At 40.8% G+C, this 22,998-nt stretch overlaps 1 protein-coding gene across 1 annotated transcript in view; it reads left to right on the top strand.

Annotated features, from left to right (window-relative positions):
- The first annotated feature begins 511 nt into the window (after positions 1-511).
- atxn1a (ataxin 1a) overlaps positions 512-22,998 on the top strand; it is a 95,503-nt gene continuing 73,016 nt past the window's right edge. The window contains exon 1 of the mRNA XM_030740604.1: positions 512-612. The gene's annotated coding sequence lies outside the window, so the exon portion shown is untranslated. The remainder of the gene's footprint in view (positions 613-22,998) is intronic.

The following is a 22,998-nucleotide window of genomic DNA, read 5'->3' as shown; positions in this document are numbered from 1 at the left end:
AAAGCTGGCAACAGCTTTATTTTTCAGTATCACAATGATCCCAGACACACCGCCAATACAGTAAAAGCATACCTGGATAGAAAAACACACAGTGGAACACCATCAGTCGTGGATTGGCTTCCTCAGCATTACTGATGCAGTGTGGGATCATCTTGACATAGATATTTAACAAATAACGTGCTAAAAGTTAGACCCCAAATAATCACATATTCTTCCTCTCACATAACGCGCTTTTGGATTTGCTCCAGAAACTGTCTCCACTGTGAGCAAACACATTCTTACCAATAATGGAATATTGTGTATTCCTACACTCTGGGACCGCCAGTGAACCTCTCTGGTAATTCTGTGTCTGCTTGCTCTGCTCCGAGCTCTCTTATATTTTTGCATGAGTAGTTTACAAACTGCTTCATTTTTGAACTCTCTCTCTCTCTCTGTCTCTCTAGCTCTCTCTCTCTCGCTCTCTCTCTCTGAAGGTGGGGGCAGAGAGCTATTAGCTGAGCGCTGCAGACATCATTAGGAGGGGAGACGCTTTCCACCGTCAGCGCCGGAGCAGAGCAGGGGAGCCCTGGCAACAAGGAGAGACACAAACTCAGCAGCCCGCTACACCCCACAGTAAGTCCCACAAAACTATTTCTACAGAGCTGGTTTCGCCAACCTTGTCATTGCTTTCACAATGTCACTTTTCTCTCTTGGAGCTGGGTAAATAAAAATGGCTGGAAGAACTGGGAAGGGTGGCGCTGAAGCTCCGGTTTACTTCAAAGCCTTAGAAAATGTTTACTTCGCTCTCTGACCTATTTTTAAGTGACCAAACAGTATAGGGCCACACGGGGTGTGGGTGGGTATACTTGTCATTTCGGAACGTAAATGCAAAGTGTTGTTTAAACGGGACGAAACAGGGGCGGAGGTTTGGTAGGATTCTGACCGAGCGAGGAGCGCGTCCGCCGGGTGAGTTGGGAGTCGGACAGGCGCTGTACTTCCAGTAACTGCGCCACTCGACCTCGGCACAAACATTTCCTCTTTGCAGAGTATTTCCTAGCGCTAAAAATTGTCGGACGTACCTGAATAATGCTGCTTTGAGCCGCATATGTCTTCTTTTGAACTCTTTTCTTACTGGCAAGGACTGTCAGAGGAGAGCATTACATTTTTATCTACGTTTCACTATCGCGGAAGTGTTTTCTCCACACGAAAAGAGACGAAGAACAAATAACCAAAGTCCACGTGATTTATACATTATTTGCAAAAGCGTAGTTGCATGTGTTTGGCACGTTTCGATTAGTTGGAGGCATTTATTGTTGCATACGTAATACTACACAGTGTTTTACATTGTCAGCTGGTTGTAAAGGACATACGGTTTGTGATTGCAGGACTACCCGTGATGTCATTCATCCTAGCATGGACCATTATATAACGGGACTGTAGGGAAGCCTGTGATACCAAGCTATTTTTACTCTGTTTACACCTCAGAGCAGGGTAGGCTATGCGTCCCAAGTGGTAGCCTATGCTTTCACTCACACTATGATTTTTAATATGGCATCCTAATGACAGCAGACGGATTGACAAAAGTGACTGCTCAAGATAAAAAAAAGCTGTACTTCTTCCCACGAGCTGCATGTTTAGATGTTCCTCTTTTCTGATGATATCTGTGCAATTTATTTATTTAAAAAAAAAAGAAGTCTGCTTGCAGTACTTGTTGATTATGTCATTTCTCATCTTTGAAGCATGTCCTGTAGCCTTAAGCAATGAATGACTGGACACCCCATAGAGTGCTTTTAATACACAGCTCAGCAAATAGCTATAATCATGGTTATGACAGGATGTATACTTTACTGAATATTTGCTTTTCAACTAAAATGAATCACTCGTTATGCTGCTTAACTGTAATGCATTTGAAATACATCATTTTGCCCCCCCCTCAAAAAAAAAATAAAATAAAATAATTTGCAGCTTTCAATACAATTTCAGTAAAAAACACATGCACTCTATGTCTTATGATATGACTCTTGTAATTCACTCACTTGCAACACTGTATGTTAGGAAACTTCCAGAGTGAACCTATAGAGTCTGCACAGCCCATCGGCTCCTGTGTTAATCTTTATGGGTTTTATGGCGCTGGACGGCTCTATTAGTGCTGTTGTACAAAGAGCGCTCCAGCCAAGTAGTTAAAGAACTTCTGTTCTCTGTGGAGGATGTGAGTACAAATGGATGAGTGACCCATTAATTACATTCCTTGCTTGCTTTGAATCTTCCCTGTAAACAAATATTTCAGATTTTATCTGCACTGACCATGATTACTGTTATCTAAGAAATGTGATCTTGTGGTTGTCATAAATCTCAAAAATAAATAATTAAAGCTCTTCCAGCATTTATTTATACATTAAGATGCACAATTAGTATTAACTTAACATAGTACTGTGTAAAAAAAAAAGTGTGTGTGTTTGTGTGTGTATATATATGTGTGTGTGTACATATAAATTAGATATAGCAGGTACAGCTATATAATGTGTATTTCAGTATAATGTGACTTTTCATGTTTAATAATAAATAATTACCCGCATATGCTCTGCAGAGCAGAAAGATTATGAAGGAAAAAGTACTCACTTTTTTAGCTTTTGTGCAACTTCTGTAATATATGCATAATCTACACTCAGCGGCCACTTTTTTATATACATTTTGCTGGTACCAGGTTGGACCTCCGTTGGCCTTCAGAACTGCCTTCATTCTTCATAGATGTACAGATTCAACAAGGTGCTGGAAACATTCCTCAGAGATTTTGGTCCATATTGACATGACAGCATCACACAGTTGCTGCAGATTTGTTGGCTGCACATCCATGATGTTAATCTCCTGTTTTACCACATCCCAAAGGTGCTCTATTAGATGGAGATCTGGTGACTGCGGAGGCCATTTGAGTACAGTGAACTCATTGTCGTGTTCAAGAAACCAGTTTGAGATGATTTGAGCTTTGCGATATTGTGCGGTATCCTGCTGGAAGCAGCCAGCTGAAGATGGGTACACTGTGGCCATAAAGGGATGGACATGTTCACCAACAATACACAGGCACGCTGTGGTGTTTAAATGATACTCAGGTGGTACTAAGGGGCCCAGAGTGTGCCAAGAAAATATCCTCCACATTTGTACACCACAGGATGGAGCCATGCTTTCACATTGTTTATACCAAATTCTGATGCTACCATCTGAATTTTGAAGCAGAAATTGACAGTCATCAGACAGGCAACATTTTTCCATTCTTCTGTTGTCTAATTGTGGTGAGCTTGTGCAAATTGTAGCCCCAGTTTTCCTGTTCTCAGCTAACAGGAGTGGCACCTTGTGTGGTCATCCACTGCTGTAGCCCAGATGGGCTTCAAGTTTGACTTTTTGGGCAATCAGAGATGCTCTTCTGCATATCTTGGTTGTAACAAGCAGTTATTTGAGTTAGTGTTGACTTTCTATCAGCTGAAAACAGTCTGACCGTTCTCCTATGACCTCAACAAGACTTTTTTGCCCAGAGAACTGCCACTCACTGGATGTTTTCTCTTTTTCAGACCATTCTCTGTAAACCCTGGAGATGGTTATGTGGGAAAATCCCAGACCATCTGGAACCAACAACCATGCCATGTTTAAAGTCACTTAAATCACCTTTCTGCCTCATTCTGATGCTCAGTTTGAACCGCAGCAAATCGACAAATACCTTAACACATTGAGCTGCTAAAATGGATGAGTCAATATCAGCTATAGTGAAGTGTTTGGGTTATTATTTAATAGCATCAAAAAACAAACAAAAAAAAACATGAACACTGCTTATTTTTTTATTTTTAAATTGCAATCAAATGCATATTGAAACCATTTTGTATTTTGTTATTTATAACTGTTAGCAGATACAGCAAGTTGGAGAAGAGAGGAGAGGGGTAGTAGCCAAGAAGGTAGTCGAATATACACAGCTGAGCATCAAATCTTTAACATGGGGTGGCTTCGTGTATTATGATGGGAAGGGTGTAGATAATTAAATGATTCGGACCCAGTGTTAATCCCTGTGGGATGCCATGGAAAAGTCTTTTTAATAGGAATAAACTTCTCTGCTGGAGCAGACAACCAGGAATCCAGAACTGGTCATGCTTGAAGCGTTATGTGAGCATGCAGATGTTCAACGCTGTGTGATGTTCAATAGGGTGTATGTGAGAAAAGTGCAGGTAACTGTCCGGTGAATTCACACTGAGCAAGTGGTTGTCTTTTGTCCTGCCTCCTGCATGTTCTTCCTGGGCAGAAGCCTTCCCTAAACCACACAGATGCACACAAAAGGGTCTGTCTCCTCCTGTATACTACGCGTGAGAAAGAGCAACTTCCGCCAATGTACTGACCTGATTTTCCAGACATTTTCTGGTGCTCTTGTGTGAAAACAGCTTACGGCTGAGAGATGTGTGAGGAGTACATGAGCAGAGGGGGAAGTGTTAATAGAGTGAAGTAGAGTGAAGATAAGCAGATTTTTTAAAAATCTTTTTTTTTTTTTAATGAGAGGGTGTTGTACTGATTTAGGTAGAGAGGTGGCAGTTAGCCAAATTCTGACCTTATTGATATGTCCAAAACTGTTGCCATGAGATGCTGAAAAGTAAAAGTAGTTTTTGGTGTACCAAGGAGTGAGATGGAAAAAAGAAACTGCTTATTTAGAGAACAGTAAAGTTTGAGTTTCAAGGAGTTTTAGATTGAGTTCATTTGAGTTTCAGAGTATTTTCAGATTTCTCAAAAAAGCTTTGGCTTACTAATAAGGGGAAAGCATGAAGCAAAAGTCCATACTGTTTCGCTCTATCGTATAGTTGTGCCACCGTGAATCAGGGGTGCTGTTATAACCACTCTCCTACCACACACACACGCAAACATGCACACACTTTACCACTGCTACTACAGCCTTTGATTCCAGCCGCCACTCACTTTCAAATGGTAATGAGTGGCAATTAGAAGCCAATGTGTCCTAATCACAAGTCATTTAACTGAACTTGGCTCATTTGCCATATGTGTGCACCAACTCACACTGTCAAACACACATGAATACACACATCTGCTAGACCATGGTAAAGTGCTGTCTTTGTGTTGGGAACTTGGTGTGTGTGTGTGTGTGATTGTGTGTGAGAATAAGCAGGACATTTTGTGTCAGAGTGTGTGTGTGTGTGTGTGTGTGTGTGTGTGTGTGTGTGTGTGTGTGTGTGTGTGTGTGTGTGTGTGTGTGTGAAAGACATAAAGAAAGAGATCATTTCCAGGTAATGATTGGGTGGAGATTTCACGTCTGAATGAATAAGTGACAGAAATGGTTTTATACTCTGAGTGAATGATGGGTGGGAGGGTCAGATAGAGTGACAAATGTGTGAAACAGGTGTGTTTCTGTGTCTGTTTGTTGAGCCATTATGTGGGGAAGAAAAAGCTTACTCTTTACATTTGATTGTGCAGAAAATCCAGCAAGTTACACACCACAGGCGGAAGCATAGTGCGCACTATGTTGACCTTCTCGAAATGTTAAACATTTACGCGAATCCTCCGATATGCACACTTTATGTCTGTAAGTGAACTTTTTCACACTCATTTTTTGTAATGGCTTGCATTGTTTTTTGAGGGTGAGCACAGTGCTCACATGTCTCATGTTACAACAGATGAGAATGTGAGAAAGTGGTGACACCTGGAAGTTTTTAAATCATGCTGCATCAACTATATATTCAGCTACAACACCACATCAGCAAGAAGCCATCAGTGCTGATGGGCACCAAAAGTTTCATCATGTATGCTTGCATGTGCCACTGCACTCCAGACTGCAAATTCTGATTCATATGTTGTGCAAAGATGCCATAAATATACACGTTTGACATTTGTTATAGTAAGGTTAACATAATGTACATGTAAAAAAATGTGTAGTTATTCCAGCTGGCAGAATTTGCATGCCAAAATGAGGCAGTAAAAATCCTATGAATTATTGCTTAATGAATGTTTGTTTTATGCACGCCTGTGAGACTCCTCGGTCCATTCAGGGTCGCAGTAACTAAGCAGTGAGTGAGAATGAAACTAAAGTGTAAAATATCGCAAAAGAATGTCTAAAAATGAAACTCGTGTGTTATTCCAACTTCAGTCTCTTTGGTGAAAGTCTTACGACTTATGCCACCTCTGTATACCTCCTAGTGTGAATTGTGTTGTTTAGTACTACAGTTTGTGCCCATGAAGACAAACCAGTTGATAAAATGTTTTAACTGCTGTGCAAACTGCTTCAGGAGAAGTCCAGACACTGCTGTTCCTGCAACTTTCTCCAGTTTGTCCATTAGGATCCTTAGCGACTCATGTGTCAAAGTTGAGCTTAATCGCTACAGTTGGTCCTGGGACCAACCTTGAGTTCCTTTCCCAGTTGGCCTCCTGGCAGTTCTCCAACAGGAAGCATCCAAGGAGCCAGAACCACCTCATCAGGCCGCAACATACAGCATATTCACTAGATGCTTTACTCCTTACCTTTATCCCACATCAAGTAACACAAAAATGTTACTTGATGTGGGATAATGAAAATGATTCAAACCCCTCTGTTGCATTCACACTTTGTTGCTGTTGTAAGTTAATCCCTGGTTTTCTCCAACAGTGTTGTTCAGCACTTCAGCAGCATAATAAAAATCTACAAGGTGTGGGATCGAACGAGGTGAGCTGGAAAAGAATGGCAAAAAGCCAGTGAAGAGAGCTATGAGGGGGACCAAAATAAAAAAAAAAAAAGTGTGAGAAAAATGGTTTTACAAAGGTAGGGAGCAGTGGGTGGGGATGGAGGCAGATCAAGAGATCGAGCTGTCTTGTTGAACTGTGCGGTGTGCTCAGACCTTTTCAGCTTTTCCTTTTATCCTCCTCTATTCATGAGTGCACCGAGTACACATACACGCACTCGGGATAAAGGACACATTCACATACAGTATACTGCTGTTAAGGGGATCAATGAATGTTTTTTTTTTTTTTTTGTGTGTGTCAGAGAACGCTCCACCATGTGTTATCATGTATTTTTATTGACTAGTGTACAGTCCCAGTGCTTCTTAGTCTGGTGTTTGTGCTTTTGAATCTGCAGTTTAAAGAGTAGAAAAAATGTCACTGGTAGCATACACTATTTCACGATCTATGTTCTAGTCCCAGTCATAATTTAGTTTATATATGTATACCTATCAAAAATATTTGAGATCTTCAGAGGGGATTGCCCTTGTTTGCCACTTTGCAGCATTTGTTGATCCTTGTGTGCATGTGTTCAGACATTAGAGTCTTTGTGACCCTGTTTCTGTGCTTACCTTCTTTATTTTGAAGTGCCTAATCAATACCAATCTTCTGAATGACCAAGATAGTCCCAGTGCCTGAATGAGAGAATGAGACAGAAAGAGGAAGATAAATAGAGGGAGAGAGGACTAAAGCCATCCTACAAACTTGTGTTACACTGTCGGGTCGATAAGCTGCTGTATGGCTCAATAACCATGTGAAAAAGGGAAGCTGGCTTTGGGACTTACTTTGGCTGTGTGCTGGCTTTTGCTCTGTAATGGCTGCCAGTGTAGCTGACATGATATAGGGTTGTTTATATGCCAGGCAAATGGTGTAAATGGTTAAAGAAGACTAAACACCAAAGTGTCTAAATAATAACAGACTGCTAAGATAGATCTGTGCTCATTATTTACCTGAGTCTGCAAACCAGTGAGATCCTGTTTATATGCAAGGGAACACGCACTAGTTCATTCACCATGCTCCCCATGTTACCTCGTTGGTTTTCTCATTTGGCGACCCAGGTAACGGCTCACAGGTAACGGCTCATTTTTTAGTAGGGAATCCAAATGTGTTGTGAGCTATTTTGTGTATGTTTGAGTGGTATTATATATATTGCATAGCAGAGCAGTATCTCTTCCAGCTGTGGCTTGACAAAGCCACATAACATTCAGGGGATGATTGAAGTTTGGTTTTCTTGCTTAAATTGTTACTTTGCAAGCCCCTTATTTAAAAATATATTTCTACTCATCTTTCAACTACAAAATCTTCTCTTCTCTTCTCTTCTCTTCTCTTCTCTTCTCTTCTCTTCTCTTCTCTTCTCTTCTCTTCTCTTCTCTTCTCTTCTATCAGAGGCAGTAGAGGATTACAGAGGGGAGTTGACACTGACTGGCAGGCAGACAGCTCCTGCACACTCTTCTTTTCCCCAGTAGAGCTTCAGGCTCAGGACAGGGATAAGCTGACAACCTGGGGCACAGCCAGATAGATAGAGAGAATGCTAGGAATTGGGGTCATGTACATTCATTGGCGCACAAATGTAATGAGTTCTATTATTCAAACATTACATTCACAAATATTGTTTGGGTGAAGGTAATGATAGAAGGTTTACAATTAATGAATTCCTGTGCTCATTCTACTTTTTTATTTGAGTTGATTTAGGGGGCAGTGCTACATTCATTAATCAAAATACACTGTTGCTTGCTCCACAATTGATTATATAAGGCTTACAGTATATTAGGTCACGTTTAGCTTTTTTAGTCATCCCAGACAGCTGAATAAACCTAAATTGCACCATGCTATTCAAATTCTTCCTCATATTCAGAAAATGGCAGAGAATTTCTTCTCAATTACATAGTACATTAGACCTTTTCTTACAAGTCACTGTTTGTATTCAGGCATTCACTTATGTAATTTAAACCAGTGCTGTATCCTGCTCTCTACCTTTTTGTAATTTCCCCTTTACAAATTAAACCTTAAAGTATAATAAACTGTAGCTCTACCTGGAATTGAACATGCCTGGACATGCAGAGTGTCCATTAAGTCATCCTAAACTGTTAGAATTGTGCATTTCAATTAAAAAGGACTCTACATGTACCTCTATTTTTACTGGTTTTACCTCAGTGGTTGGGAGTAAAGCCCCATATCCTCAGTTACAAAGTGGGTGTGTGGGTATCAACAATGACTTAAGTCTGAGCCAGAAGGATATGCATTGAGCGAGAGGAATTCAATAACAGGAAAATGGCCAATGATAGAAACAATCCCTGGAATACCAAAACCCACCCTTCACCACTGTTATTCTTGGCAAAACCTTGCTTTCCATTACTACTGTTTACTCCTTGTAAGGACAGGGTCAGTACAATGCACTAGAAAACTATGCCTGCCTGTCATTTCATTGATGATCCATGACGTGGCATATGGAGTAAAGACAAGAATTCCAGTCTAATCAGGGTGGTTGCTATCTCCATTGTCTTTTTGACATTGCATGAGTATGTAATAACAACAAAAAAAAAAACATGGTTGAGCATATGGTCTGGGCCATACATGGGCAAACACTGACTGACAGGTTGAGACAGGTCTGTGCAACTAAACCACAAGCAGTATTTAAAACAGCGTCTGCAACACTGAAACTATTTCCTCTGACAAATCTGTGGTGTAGTTTGAATAGAGCAAGTTGCTGGATACGGTGCTGGATTTCTGTCTGTGTGTCTGTCCAGCTGGCTCCCTGGCTGGCTGGTAGCTGTGGCTTGGCTAGTTCACCTTTATACTGGATGACTGACTGGCTGGCTGGCTGGCTCTGGGTCAACCTCATCTGGCTGGACATTTGGTTTGATACTTGGCTGCAGGCTAGCTTTTTGACAAGCTTTGAGGGTACATGTCTGACTGACTGACTCGCTGGCTATTATTTCTGGCCTTTCCTTTAGCTATGTAGTAAGCTCATGACATTGGGACAGGGTCATTTGGCTGTGACAGTCAGGGAGGTGTGCTAAAACACTCCTCCAATGTGAGCCAGGATGATACTTGCCTGCCTACAATCCCCAGGAGTCCATTGCCATTTACAGTCTCAGGACCTCTTTGGAGAAAATGTCTTTTCCATCCATCCACCCAGCCGTCCATTTTCTTCTGCTTATCCTTTTCCCGTTATTAATTTTTTTTTTTCTTTCACCAGCCTAGGCTGGAAAATATTTTCACAAAGTTAATCCAGTGATTTGCTGTTATTACTTAGTGAGCACCAAAGCATCCTTTGAAATTAACTCGGTTGTATACATTATTGGCTGAGGACAGCTGATTTAAATGGATCTGCATTCTAAAGTGGTGGCATCACTCCTGCTTTGAGCGAGACGACACAAGCATAGCACAAGACAATTATAAGGAACACGCACTAGTTCACTCACTATGCTCCCCATGTTATCTCGTTGGTTTGATTCATTTTTGTTCATTTTCATAACAGTAAGGTTTTCATTTCTATACAAAATAGAGACTTAATCATCTTTCTGCTGTTTTATTGTCTATAATAGTTCGCTCTTTTATGCTTCTTCATGGCCTTCCACTTCTATTATTGATTATTTTTTTAAGGTAATGTGCTCTTGTCCTCAACTTGCATTTAGAAATAATTTCTGTAAAATGTTGTGCATTGTCAAAGTTGAAAAAAATTATGTTTTTTTTGGAAGTTCATAAAGATTAAAAAAAAACTTTTTTTATGTGCAGATGTGTATGTTATGGAGCCTGGGAGCTGCCATAGAGAGGAAAAATAATATCTAGTTGAACAGGAGACCAGTCATGTGTGCAGTGATTGTTGCTGACATGTCTGTGAAGGAGTGAAGTTATTTACAATTTTTGTAGTATTTGTAGTATCAGTGTTGACCATCTCAGTCAATTGGCTCCTTCTTCTTGTTGAAAATTCAGTTGCAGCTCATTGTTCACCATGATCTGACTACAAAGAGGAGCAACTCGTGTTTTAACAACACTCTGCTCATGAGTTATTGATTTACTTTGTCTTTCCAACAAAGTAAAAGAAAGAATGGCTGGGCTGTCGTAAAGGACCGGGAATAAATTATATCTTGTGGTCATGATAAATCAAAATGTGGGAACAAATATGCCAAAACAAGAGAGAGAATTATCAGAAAGTTGTAATTTAGTAAAATGTGGCCTAATAATTGGCTGCTCCTGGACTCTGCTTTCTCTTTGTTTCTCAAAGTTCATGGCTGTAAGGCATTTGTGTGTCAGAATGTTTTTGTGGATGCTACAGCTCAGTCTCATGTTTTTTTGCCAGTGTTTTCAACAGTAGGTGACTGTGTAGCACACCAGCTGATGAGCTGATAAATAAGGTCAATGTGAGGTTTCACTGTGGCCAGGTCCAGTTCTCTGACACAGTCATCTAATATTAGCTGCCAGAGTGCATAGACTAACGGGGCCTAGCGTCCTACCTGCAGTGGGTATAGATATTGTTTAGAGTGAGCCATGCTTGCACACACTTGCGCTAACGTGTGTGTCATACACAGAGAGGGAGAAACATATGAGATTCCATGCAGAATATTCAGACATTGATGGTCTTATATGCAACTGACAGAATATAAACGTATTAGTTGAAAATATGTGCATGGACATACACTTGGTGCAGCTGTGCTATAGCCAGCGTACACACCTATCCGCAGGGACTTGCCCAGGGGAAATACCTGTGGCAGGAGAAGAAAGTTTCCCTAATGGGAAATTACTAGGCATCCTCATCAGACCAAAATAACTTTGTTTTTTGTACATTCCCTAACCTTAACTGCTCTTAAGGGAACTTTGTAACTTCCCTCTTATGGGAACTCTGTTACATCTGGTAATACATATACCCATGTACAGTATTTAAAAATACTGTTTTCCATGTGTCTGCAGAGCTTGAATTCAGTGTAATATTGCAGGTATTGCACATAATTGAATTGATTCGGGCAAAATCTAATACTGGAAGTTCCTGCACACAGTTACAGTGAGCAGTTAATGTTCAGCTCAGTGCTTCCATCAGTGCAGAATGACTGGCCAGAAGCACTGCAGAGATGGAGTGTCATCCAGCCTGGACCACATCTGGCATGCTCTCTCTCCCTTTCTCAGTGAGACTGCAGACTAGGAACCTGCGGGTTACTAATGGGCTGCTCCAACCTCCAATCTTCGTCTCTGACCTACATATTATTTCTAGCTGCCCACCCTAACATAGTGATCTAGAACCTCCACTGATCCCCCACCCCCCCTTAAATGCCACCCTCCCTGTGGGAACCATTTTAAGGTGGGAACCCCCCCCCCTTAAATTGTGTGTTGCTCCAAATAGGAATTTTGGGCTCTGGTCTGTTGTTTACTGGTCTGACACTCTACTTGAGAAACTAAGCCACAGTTGATATAGATGCAAAAGCTTCAACCTGGGCCAGCTAGATCCCTTGAAAACTATCTATGTCAAGTGCTGCTTCATGTTGAGGTTTTACTGCAAATGTTAACTTGTTTTAGTCATAGGTCTAAGCTGTGATATTGTTTCCATTTAGTAATGTAGGCGTTGTGAAGAGCTACAAGATCATAACAGTAATTAAGAGCCTTGGAAATAAATTGACTGGGCTTAACTTTCGTTGTCTGCTGTTGACACTGCTTCTGTGCTCTCCACTATTTTCCTCTGATAGAATGCCCCATTAATGCCACAGCAGGGCAGCACCGTTAAAGCAGTTTTTGTTTTATCTGTTATAGTGCTGTATTAGTAAAAGTGTGTGTTTGGTAATGTTTTCTGAAAGTTCAGAAATAATATTTTCAGCAGCGCTCGAAGATATGGTAGATTATGTATGGGTTCTTACTACGCCTGCCTGTCAGATCTGTAACATTCACCACTAACCTAACTGTGGAACTCCTCTTCTCTTCTCCTCTCAGACCTTTCACCTCCAGTTAGCCTCAACTGACAGTCTTTTCGAGGGAAAAGATGCTTTCCCCCCACTTCTTCTTTCAGGGGAGTGCTGTGGTTTTGGAGACTAGCGCCCAGTCAGCTCGGTTTAATGCAATATCATGTGCCATTATCTCGTCTAGCTATTTGCCCCCCACACCATCTCTAGCAGGGCTGCCTGAGATGAAGCTGAGTGCATTTGCAACCTGACAGGGCACGCTACCTAGCTGTTGAAAGGGTGGGGATGAGAGCACTGAGATCCACCTTTTAAGAGGCATTTCATGGATACCATTTACACTCTTACTTAAAGCAAGAGGACTGGTGTGGAGGGAGAGGGAAGAAAATCTGTGTCCATTTGGGTCAAAGGTGGAGTTAAAGCATGCAAAATGCATGTTCTTTCAGGGCATTGAACTTGAACAAAATACACCTGTCATAACAGCTATTTCAGATAAGGGCGTAGCAGTTACAAACATCTTGGTCTTGAGTTACAGTTCCATCTGTTCAGCTCTCATTATGATAATATAGAGGCAACAATAGCATGCTTCAGAGATAAGATGGTGTAAAAGGTAAGTGAAGTAAAGCAGCTTAGTGCATGAATGTAAACACAGACAAATATGATAGAGACACAGAAACTGATGGACTGGTTCATCGCTGCACCTAACTGCATGGACAACTGGCATGTTAGCTATGCTTTGTGGTGAAATGCAGTTTAACTGAGCTGCCTGTTTAAATATTGCTGATTTGTGGTGTAGTAAATAACGTAGAACTCAAATCAGTCAGCCGTAAATCGCCAGTGTCTGATCCACTTTTCCAGTTGGGATCAGACCGATATCTGATTCACATTTTTGATCAGTGCATCCAGCATGCGTGTAGAAAAAGGTTTAGTTATAGGTTTTGAGAAGTAGCTGTGTTATATGGTTATATGGCATGACAAATGTTTATAGGGTCAGTCAGGAAGGTATGATCCATTTCTACAGAGCTGTCATAGACAGTGTGCTTACTTTTTCCATCATGACTTAGTATGGTAACACAACTAGTCAGGACAAACAACAGCTTGAAAAAGCAGTATGTAGAGCTTCCAAGATCATTGGTTGTGGTCTGCCTTCCATAGCTTCACACTATGCTGCCAGAATCACTGGAAAGGTTAAACCATCATTTCTGACCCCTCCCACCTGGCACATTACCTGTTCAATTTTCTCCCATCTCACAAAATTCAATTCAATTCAGTTCATTTCAATTCAATTTTATTTATATAGCGCCAAATCACAACAAACAGTCGCCTCAAGGCGCTTTGTATTGTGGGTAAAGACCCTACAATAATACAGAGAAAACCCAACAGTCAAAACGACCCCCTATGAGCAGCACTTGGCGACAGTGGGAAGGAAAAACTCCCTTTTAACAGGAAGAAACCTCCAGCAGAACCAGGCTCAGGGAGGGGCAGTCATCTGCTGTGACCTGTTGGGCTGAGGGGAGAGAAAAGACATGCTGTGGAAGAGAGCCAGAGATTAATATCAATTAATGATTAAATGCAGAGTGGAGTATAAACAAAGTAAATAAGGTGAATGAAAAGAAACAGTGCATTATGTGAACCCCCCAGCAGACTAGGCCTATAGCAGCATAACTAAGGGATGGTTCAGGGTCACCTGATCCAGCCCTAACTATAGGCTTGATCAAAAAGGAAAGTTTTAAGCCTAATCTTAAATATAGAGAGGGTGTCTGTCTCCCGAATCCAAGCTGGAAGCTGGATCCACAGAAGAGGGGCCTGAAAGCTGAAGGCTCTGCCTCCCATTCTACTCTTAAGTATCCTAGGAACCACAAGTAAGCCAGCAGTCTGAGAGCGAAGTGCTCTGTTGGGGTGATATGGGACTATGAGGTCTTTGAGATAAGATGGGGCCTGATTATTCAAGACCTTGTATGTGAGGAGAAGGATTTTAAATTCTATTCTAGATTTAACAGGGAGCCAATGAAAAGAAGCCAATATGGGAGAAATCTGCTCTCTCTTTCTAGTCCCTGTCAGTACTCTAGCTGCAGCATTTTGGATCAGCTGAGGGTTTTTTAGGTAAGGGGTATCACTAGAAGAACATCAGGCTTCAGGGACAGTACCTACCTCCAAGCTATTGGGAACTTAAATATGCACTGAATGCCTTTGTAAATTCAGTTTACCTGCATCGGGTTATGATCATAAAATGCAAATGTATTATGCAGTGAAACTATGTATGTATGTATATGTATGTATCATTCATTTGCAATATGCATGGAACCTCTTGCACTATGGGCTGTTTCCTTCTGCAGTCTGGACTGTACCTCTTTGCATTAAAATACATTCAAAATATAGGTACACCCCCTGTACTCTGTTACACTGCACTACCTTTATAGGCTTGATCTGTTACATATACTTTTGTATTTTGTTGTACGGTGCTGTGTGTTGTTGGATGTGTCTTGTGGTCATATGTGACATATGTATATCATAACAAATCATATGTATACACCAAGATAAATTCCAAATGTATTGTTGAAATTGCTACAGTAAACTTGAACAAATAAATCACAAGCAGCATGAAAGAAGAAGCTGGAGTGGAGGTGGGGTTGTAAAGCAGCTTGCAGTGCACGACAACTGCTTTCAGGTTGAAGCAACATCAATAGAACAACCGTATGAGACTGAATGTGTAAAGGTGCATTAGCTGAACCGTCGGCTGATGTGGGCTGAACAGTAAGTAACAGGTTAATAATAGCATTGCTGAGTTTATGAGTTAGCTGAAGCGCACTGGTTGTAATAACCACTGTTGATAAATTGGAGGCTATTTTATTGGCATGGTAGTTTGGCTTGAACATGCATAGCACTTATCTTAAATGTTGTGCAGGAGAGCTGGGGAGAGCCAGTTCAGGATACTTGATATAGACACACAAGGCTTCCTATTTCTTGAACTTGTTGAGTAATAGAGATAAAACCACTTGGAAACTTCACAGGGTCTCTCCTCGTGAATATGAAAGAAAGCAGGAAGAGGGAAAAAGGTTTCCTGGCCTCCTGAAGGAAACCTAGCAGCAACATTGATGAACAGTAGTTTTAGTTGCTCAGGTAGACCTGAGCTCCACGATATTTGCTCTTGAACAGGGTGACCCTAAATCACAACAATTTATGCAACACCAGCTAACATCTGCAGATACATTCCTGGTTGATTTCCTGCAGCATAAACTAGAACGGTGGAGATCTGGTTTGAACTTTTCAGTGCTTATCATGATGCTTACGAGATATTAAAAACAGTGCTTCACTCACATGTGTTTCACCCTCCCATGATTCGGTTTTCTAATAGGTTCTCTCCTCTTGATTTGTATCACACACATTGTCTGATTTGTAATGGCAGCTATTCATAGCTATTGCTTTGCACTGCAAAATGTGAGAAAATCACACGCCACATATGCTGTTTTTGTATAGAAAGTGGGTGTTTGCTTTGAGGAGTTGAGCTGTACATTTAAAGTTCAAGGAGGTTAAAATATGAGTCAGCTGTCTTGCACCATGGTTGCTAGTGCTGACTGCTTGTTTTTATAGTGTGTTGTCTTGGTAATGTCAATATATTGATAGTATGGGAAATACAGATGTCAGGACTATTTCAGAAAAGGCTTAAGTACTTGCAATATCCTACTCTATGTCAGTAATCCTATTTAGAAAAGGTGCTACAGCCTATTATTTGTATGCTGTTCTGTATCATGCAAGTATTAACAATCCTACTAACTAGCACACACAGCGCCAGTATGAGTATGTTTGACTTCTTATCTGCTGACCTGTAACAAGTCCAGGCCTTATCAATATGACCCACAGGTTATCTGTATTTTATTAAAGTTTCTCTTGGAAGTGGTGTTGCATCTGCAGTTTCTGAATGATCAATGTAAAACTGGACACATCCGCAACTTCAAAAGGTTCATGTTTCAGAAGTGTACTTTCATTCCCCAAAATCACAACATAGAAACTCCAGTTCCCTCTCCCAGCCTGTGATCTAATTCTCAGGAAAATTGCACAAGGCTGCTAAGAAGCTGCTAGATTTGCAGGTTTCTGTTTGAACTTTTTTGCATAGGTCTTTCTCTGTCCTAAGTGTGTTAGCCAAGTGCAGCACATGACTTGTGTCCACCAATAGTAATACTACTCCGTCCTGTCTGCTCCAGCTTTGGAAAAGAGATTTATAGGGTTTATATTGTTGTTGTTTACTTCTAATCTTTTAAAACTGAGGCAGCGTTTCATAATGCCTCGTAAAAGTAGTAAGCTTGTGCTCTGCACTTATTTAAATGGGTTTCTGTTTGTAAGCCCCACAAGACGGAAAATAGGGTTTTGGCCAGATATGCCTCAGATCAGTTTGTGTAATTTTCTGTTAAAATTAGTGCACAGTGTGCACATTTTTGAGAGATTTGTGACTGGTAGCATATCCTCTACCAACAACAACACAGATCAATTGCTTCTAACTTTTGGGGAAAACTGTGATGAATCAGTAAAGAAGATAAACAAGGAATACTAATGTTTCCTGTGATTTCTTATATTCTCATGAGTCTCTAATGTGGAGATTAGCATTTGGAAAATCATGCAAATGTAAATTTTAAATTTAGTGTATGGACTATCTGTGACACCTCTTGAACAGAAATGTAACTGAGTGCCATTTTAGATTTGACCCAAAGTAGAATGATTCATGACAGATTTCCAACATGACTCAGAATGAGGTGGATCTGCAGAAAATACTGTATGTCTGTGTCTGACTATTTGAAGTTTCATTAAGAATGAATGTTTGTTTCAGGTGTTGAGCAAAAGTTACTGAAGTTAAATGGATTGTGTTGTTCCACAATAAATGAGTGGTTAATTTCAGTAAGTGATATTTGGAACTGATCATTATTTAAGCCCCCAAAAAAGAAACTTAACAGGATATATTTACTATATATATTTACCTAACAGGATATATTGATATAAAACATGAACTAAATATTTCTGCAATCATGTAATCTGTAAACATATACACACCAGGGGTTAACTTGGGATGGGTGCCCCTTTTGTTAGCTTTCCAGAAGAGATTTGATTCCTTTGAACAGTCATGTTTGCTGTTCATAGTCCTGCAAGAGCTAACTGGCATCTGAATTCTCTGAGGGCTATTTTTAGCGGTTCCAGTATTTGCAGATGTTGCATTCTGTGAAAGGTTTCAAGATCACAAATCAATTGACCAGATCATCCTTTAACATTGGAGATACAGTAAAAGTTCTTTAAAACTCTGGTGTTGCACAGAACATCACAGAGATATAAGTGCTACTGCTTAGTTTCCTAAATGAAAGACCAAACAAAAAAAAAAACTGTGCTATTTTTCAAATAACTCTGCAAGAAGCATTTTGCAATTCCATAGCAAGACGAGCATTATGGCCTCAGAATTTATTGTAATAATGCCTTTCAGTCCCCCTGGATATTCTTAATCCTTTAAATTGATCCTTTAATTTGTGTTCTGCTCAAAAGCTCAGGGTAAGCTATTCTTAAAATGTGCAATACTGCATAGTAAAAGCAGTTTGAATTCATAATCAGCTGTTTTACATTAAAAGCTAACATATCAAAAAACGCATTCACATAGATGAGACAGAAGGGTATCTTTCAGCAGTTAGTGGACACCCACTGAGACAATGGGGAGCTTCATTTTTAATATTTGGGGTGTTTTGGATGCTGTTATAATTAAGTGCACTATCTTGCCTAATGCAAAGCACCAGGTAAACAGCATTTCAGTCATTTTTGTTTTGGCCAGGACCAATACTCTCCTTAATCACGGGAATCACTCAATTATTAAACTGACTATAGACTTGTGAGCTTGTGCTCGTGTCTATGCACATGCACCAGACAAAGAACTGGCTAGATGTGAGCGCGTGTGTGTGTGTGTGTGTGTGTGTGTGTGTGTGTGTGTGTGTGTGTGTGTGTGTGTGTGTGTGTGTGTGTGAGTGTGCCGAGTTGTGCTAAAAGGAACTGCAGTAATTTCACAGAGAAGAAGAACTGTGCGCCTGCCCCACTTTCAGTCTTTTAATCATGTATAGACACTCGGGGCACTCCTCTGACTGAGTGTGTGTGTCTCTCTCTCTGTTTGTATGGGACTCGTGTTAAGCAGTGTGTGAGAGAAGTACAGTATGTGTCAAGGGGGAATGCACTTAGAATTCCCTGACCTAAGACAACCCTGTGCGTGCGTGTGTGTGTGTGTGTGTTTATTTTTTCTAATGTGCGCTTTTTTTTCTGCATAGAAAGGCAGGAACAGTCACTACTAAAACACTGTCCTCATTTAAACTTTTGGGCTGCAGTGCTGGCAGTGATTTACTCTGTTTTATTTTGTGAGATTTTAATGTACTCTAAAAGTACTGACAGAATACAGCAGCTAAATACAGTAGCTACACAAATACTATAAATGTTAAGAATGTCTCAGCATGCCCATGCCTTTGTAAAAAAAAGAGATACAAAACGGAGACATGATGAAGCAAATTCACCGTTTGTACATTTTCTGAAGCGCTGCTGTGATATTTAATAGGGGCCATTAATAGCTAACTACAAATCCCTAAGGGGTGTGTGCGTTTGAGTGAGTACACATTACATTTTTGGCCCCTCCAACTCTGTAATCTCAGCATGACCTTGTAGCAGTATGTAGCCCCACGGTGCCCATCCCTGTGACTAACGCCCAGTGTAACAAGCTGCCACAAGCAACTGTACTATTGTACTTGACAAGACCACAGTATAGTACTCTTTGTAGCCAGGCTACAAGTTTCTACATGCCTCCCCTGTTGGTGAAGTGTTTGTGATATATAAATTGATAGCAAAAGGGTATACAATATTAAAAAACTTATATTTTACCCTGTCAGCTTCTGATAGCTGACCTCTTTAAAAAACAGTGCAGTATTTAGTCCTCACTCTATGGAAGTATTTGATCCATAAGTTCCCTTTCCATAAAAGCGCCCACAGTGAAAGAGGAATTAAGGACAGGGGTTAGGGCCTGACAATATGCAGTTAATTTGCAAGAACATGTTGAGCTTTAAATCAGACATTTGTCCATCTACCTCCTTCTAGGTACTCTGTATGGAATTAAGAACCTAGAGAAAGCAAAACAATTTACTTACTGAAATTTTACAAATTTACTACTGTTGTCATAGTTTTCTCCAGGATCATTCGTGTAACTGCAGGGCTGAAGAGATGTCACACAAAGGCATGTTTGAGCTTAGTCCTTGGAGCCTGGAGATCAGTACTGTACATCTCCCGCCCGTCAAGTATTGACAGTTTGTCTTACTATGGAATGCTAAGAGGCTGGCAGGGTGTGGCCCTGACGGTGTTCGCTGCTCTGACCCTTTGACCTTGGTTGTATGCCTGATTGTCACTCTTTTGTAGGAGTGAGCAGGAACAGTGTTTTATGACGTGTCACAGGACAAACATAACTTGACAATGAGATAACCTTAAGTCACAAGAAGCAACTGTGCTGACCTGAAATGTCACATTACTGTTTCAGCTATGTTGAATTCCACATTTAAGGAGGGTGTGTTTTTATGGCTTTTCCCCAGGCCTGTGTTTTTGATGATTTTGCAGGTGCTAACGCACATAATGCAGGATAAAAATACACACATCACTTGCAGTCAAGGTTAAACAAAGATAACTGGACCTTATTTGGGTTAAGGGCAGTGCAGCATGTTGGAAGTGAGCCATGACTTGTCATGCACACACACACACACACACATGCTTACAGATCTCACACACACACACACACACACACACACACACACACACACACACACACACACACACACACACACACCTGTCAGTGTTGGCATCTGCTCAGTCCTCTTTCTTGTAGTCTCTCTGTTCCTTTGTCCTCTCTGTCTTGGTCATTTCAAGGGACAGCTGGTGGGGCAGTGCGGGCACCTGCACTTTGTATGCGTGTGCATGTGTGCATCTTTATGTGTGTGGTTATGCTTATGAGTGAGGCTAAAAGGATGTATATGCAGTGTCCTGGCCAAGTGTCTGTGCATCATCCTCTTTGTGTGTGTGTGTTTAGTGTGTGTTAAGTGAGCACATGAGCACCTGTGCTGCCAGCAGGAACCTGCCACAGCCGTAGTGCTTCCTGACGTATGCTGGTGACTTCCTAAGGTCACGCTGTGAACCCCGTAATAACTATTATCTTCTTAAAGTTGATCACACACCTTAGTGTCAAGAGAAGGATAGTAAAGTATTTGGCGCATGACAAATTATTCCAAATATGTGCACAGTTATTTTTAACTGACATGTTTTCTTTGCTTGAACACTCTTTTTTTTTTTTTTTTTTTTTTTTTTTTTTTTTTTTTTTGTTTTGTTTTGTTTCTTTTTTTTAAATGAAAAAAAAAAAGAAATGCTGTTTTTTAGCTCAGTTTTACTGTCCAAGTCCAAGTGTCAGCACAATGTCAGCACTACCCTGGGGGCAGGCCACGTGCACCAGAAGAGTGTGCACGTCAGGTTTTCTGTGCGATCAAAGCACAAACGGACTGGATTTTCGGCCATGTGTAAGATTCCCTTTCTTTAAGGATGATTCTTGCTCCAAAAACAAGTGAAACTTAGTCAGCATACAAAATAGTTGAATGAAGCAGTTGTTAAATTAAAAGATTAAATGCTGCCTGTAGGCCTTCATAATAAGATATGTGTATTTTTTCTCCTCAAAGTTTATCTCTCAGCCAATAGCTGCTCTTGTCAGCAGCTGTGTTTGACCCAGTTTCTATTCAACTCTCAGATGAACATGCAAATAAAGTGTGTGTAATGTAGTTTTGCATGAGTATCCTGTGGTGCATGATGTTCTTCTGACATGTACAGCACCAGTCAAAAGTTTGGACACACTCTCCTATTCATATGAATGGGAGAGTGTGTATATGCAATACAATTGGGTGAGAACATAATTTTAGACGACAAGGTTCCCCTCTACCATGTGCTGCCTATTAAATTTCTTTTGGCTTCAAATAAATAAGATTTCTTTTCATTTTATTAGAACTTTTAAAATAAAAAACAGACCTTAAAGCTGAGAGGTGAGGTGTGCCTATCCTCTTTCTGCTCCAAACGTATATTTCAGTGGATTCATCTTGTTTTCGCAGTGCTTTTAACTTTTCTAGAGGATGCCACCCCAACATTTTACTCCCATTGCAGTATAGTGCAATCGGAGCCCTCAACCAGTGAACTTTAACTTGTGTAAGCAATTATAACATCAAAAAGAAACCGCTCTCCTGGCACAGCTAAAAGCATGACAGACAAGAAAAGAGTAGAGGTTGACACGTCATTCAGCACATTCTGACAGGAATGAAAGTGTGGGGGTGAGTGAGACTAAATGTTTGTGTCAAGGTGTTGAATGAGGTCTCTTGAAACCCGCTCGAGCAGCAACAGTTTGGATCTGCTTTGCTCTCCTGTGTTAGAAAGTCCGTAATCCGGCCATTATATGTGCCGTCTGCCTCACTGTGTCAGATTACTGCTTAAGAGCAGGCCTGTTGTATTAATACTGTTTACTGTTTACTTCATGTACTTAATTGTCACTGGTTGGTCAGTTGGTTTTGAGCTTTTATTCATATTTATGCCTTCTGGGAAGCATGTTTAAGTGATGGATAGGTATTTTATGCTTTTTGAGGAGTACATAGAGAATACATGTGTGTATGTGTGGTTGGGAGGAGGGGAGAGAAACTTTGGAGGGGATCAGTGGCTGTAGATTATTACTATGCATGCGTGGGTAGTTCTTACTGTACAGTATGTCTTTTGAATGTTTGGAAAAATGTAATTGAAGGAATGCTGTGTGTGTGTGTGTGTGTGTGTGTGTGTGTGTGTGTGTGTGTGTGCGCGTGCGTGTGTGTGTGTGTGCGCACATGCGCGCTCACGTGTACACCTTTTGAAGTTTTTTTTTCTGTGCATGTGTGTTCCCTGTAGGTCCCCCTTCCAGCATATTCCCCTTATCCTCACATTCGGATCTTAGGGAGGCGATCAAAGCTGGGCTCCCTGTGACTCCGACGTCTCCAGGCTCTCTGCGCTAACGTGGCTCGACTGAGCAATGCTGAGTAATTCCTTGAGGTGGCAACTTGCGCTCCAATGTTCAACATTAGTGAACTCTGTCAGCTTCACTTACACATGTTAAGCTGCTCACTTTTCCAGAATGTGTGCTGTACCTGTGTGCCACATAGAGAAGAGTCACTAAATTTTTTTCTGTCAGTTTTCTCTCTCTCTTTTTATTTGTTCCTCTTTCGCACACTTCTATTCAAATGCATAGTTTGGACTGTGTGTCTGCTCTGGATTTTACTCCCCCCAGCTCACGTCTCTGCCTTGTCTCATAGTGATGTTGTTATGTTGTGATGTGTTACCCTGGAGAATGCTTGTATTA

Source organism: Archocentrus centrarchus, chromosome 11, assembly GCF_007364275.1.
Source record: "Archocentrus centrarchus isolate MPI-CPG fArcCen1 chromosome 11, fArcCen1, whole genome shotgun sequence".
Taxonomy (NCBI): Eukaryota; Metazoa; Chordata; class Actinopteri; order Cichliformes; family Cichlidae; genus Archocentrus; species Archocentrus centrarchus.
This window is presented reverse-complemented; position numbering and strand designations above follow the sequence as displayed.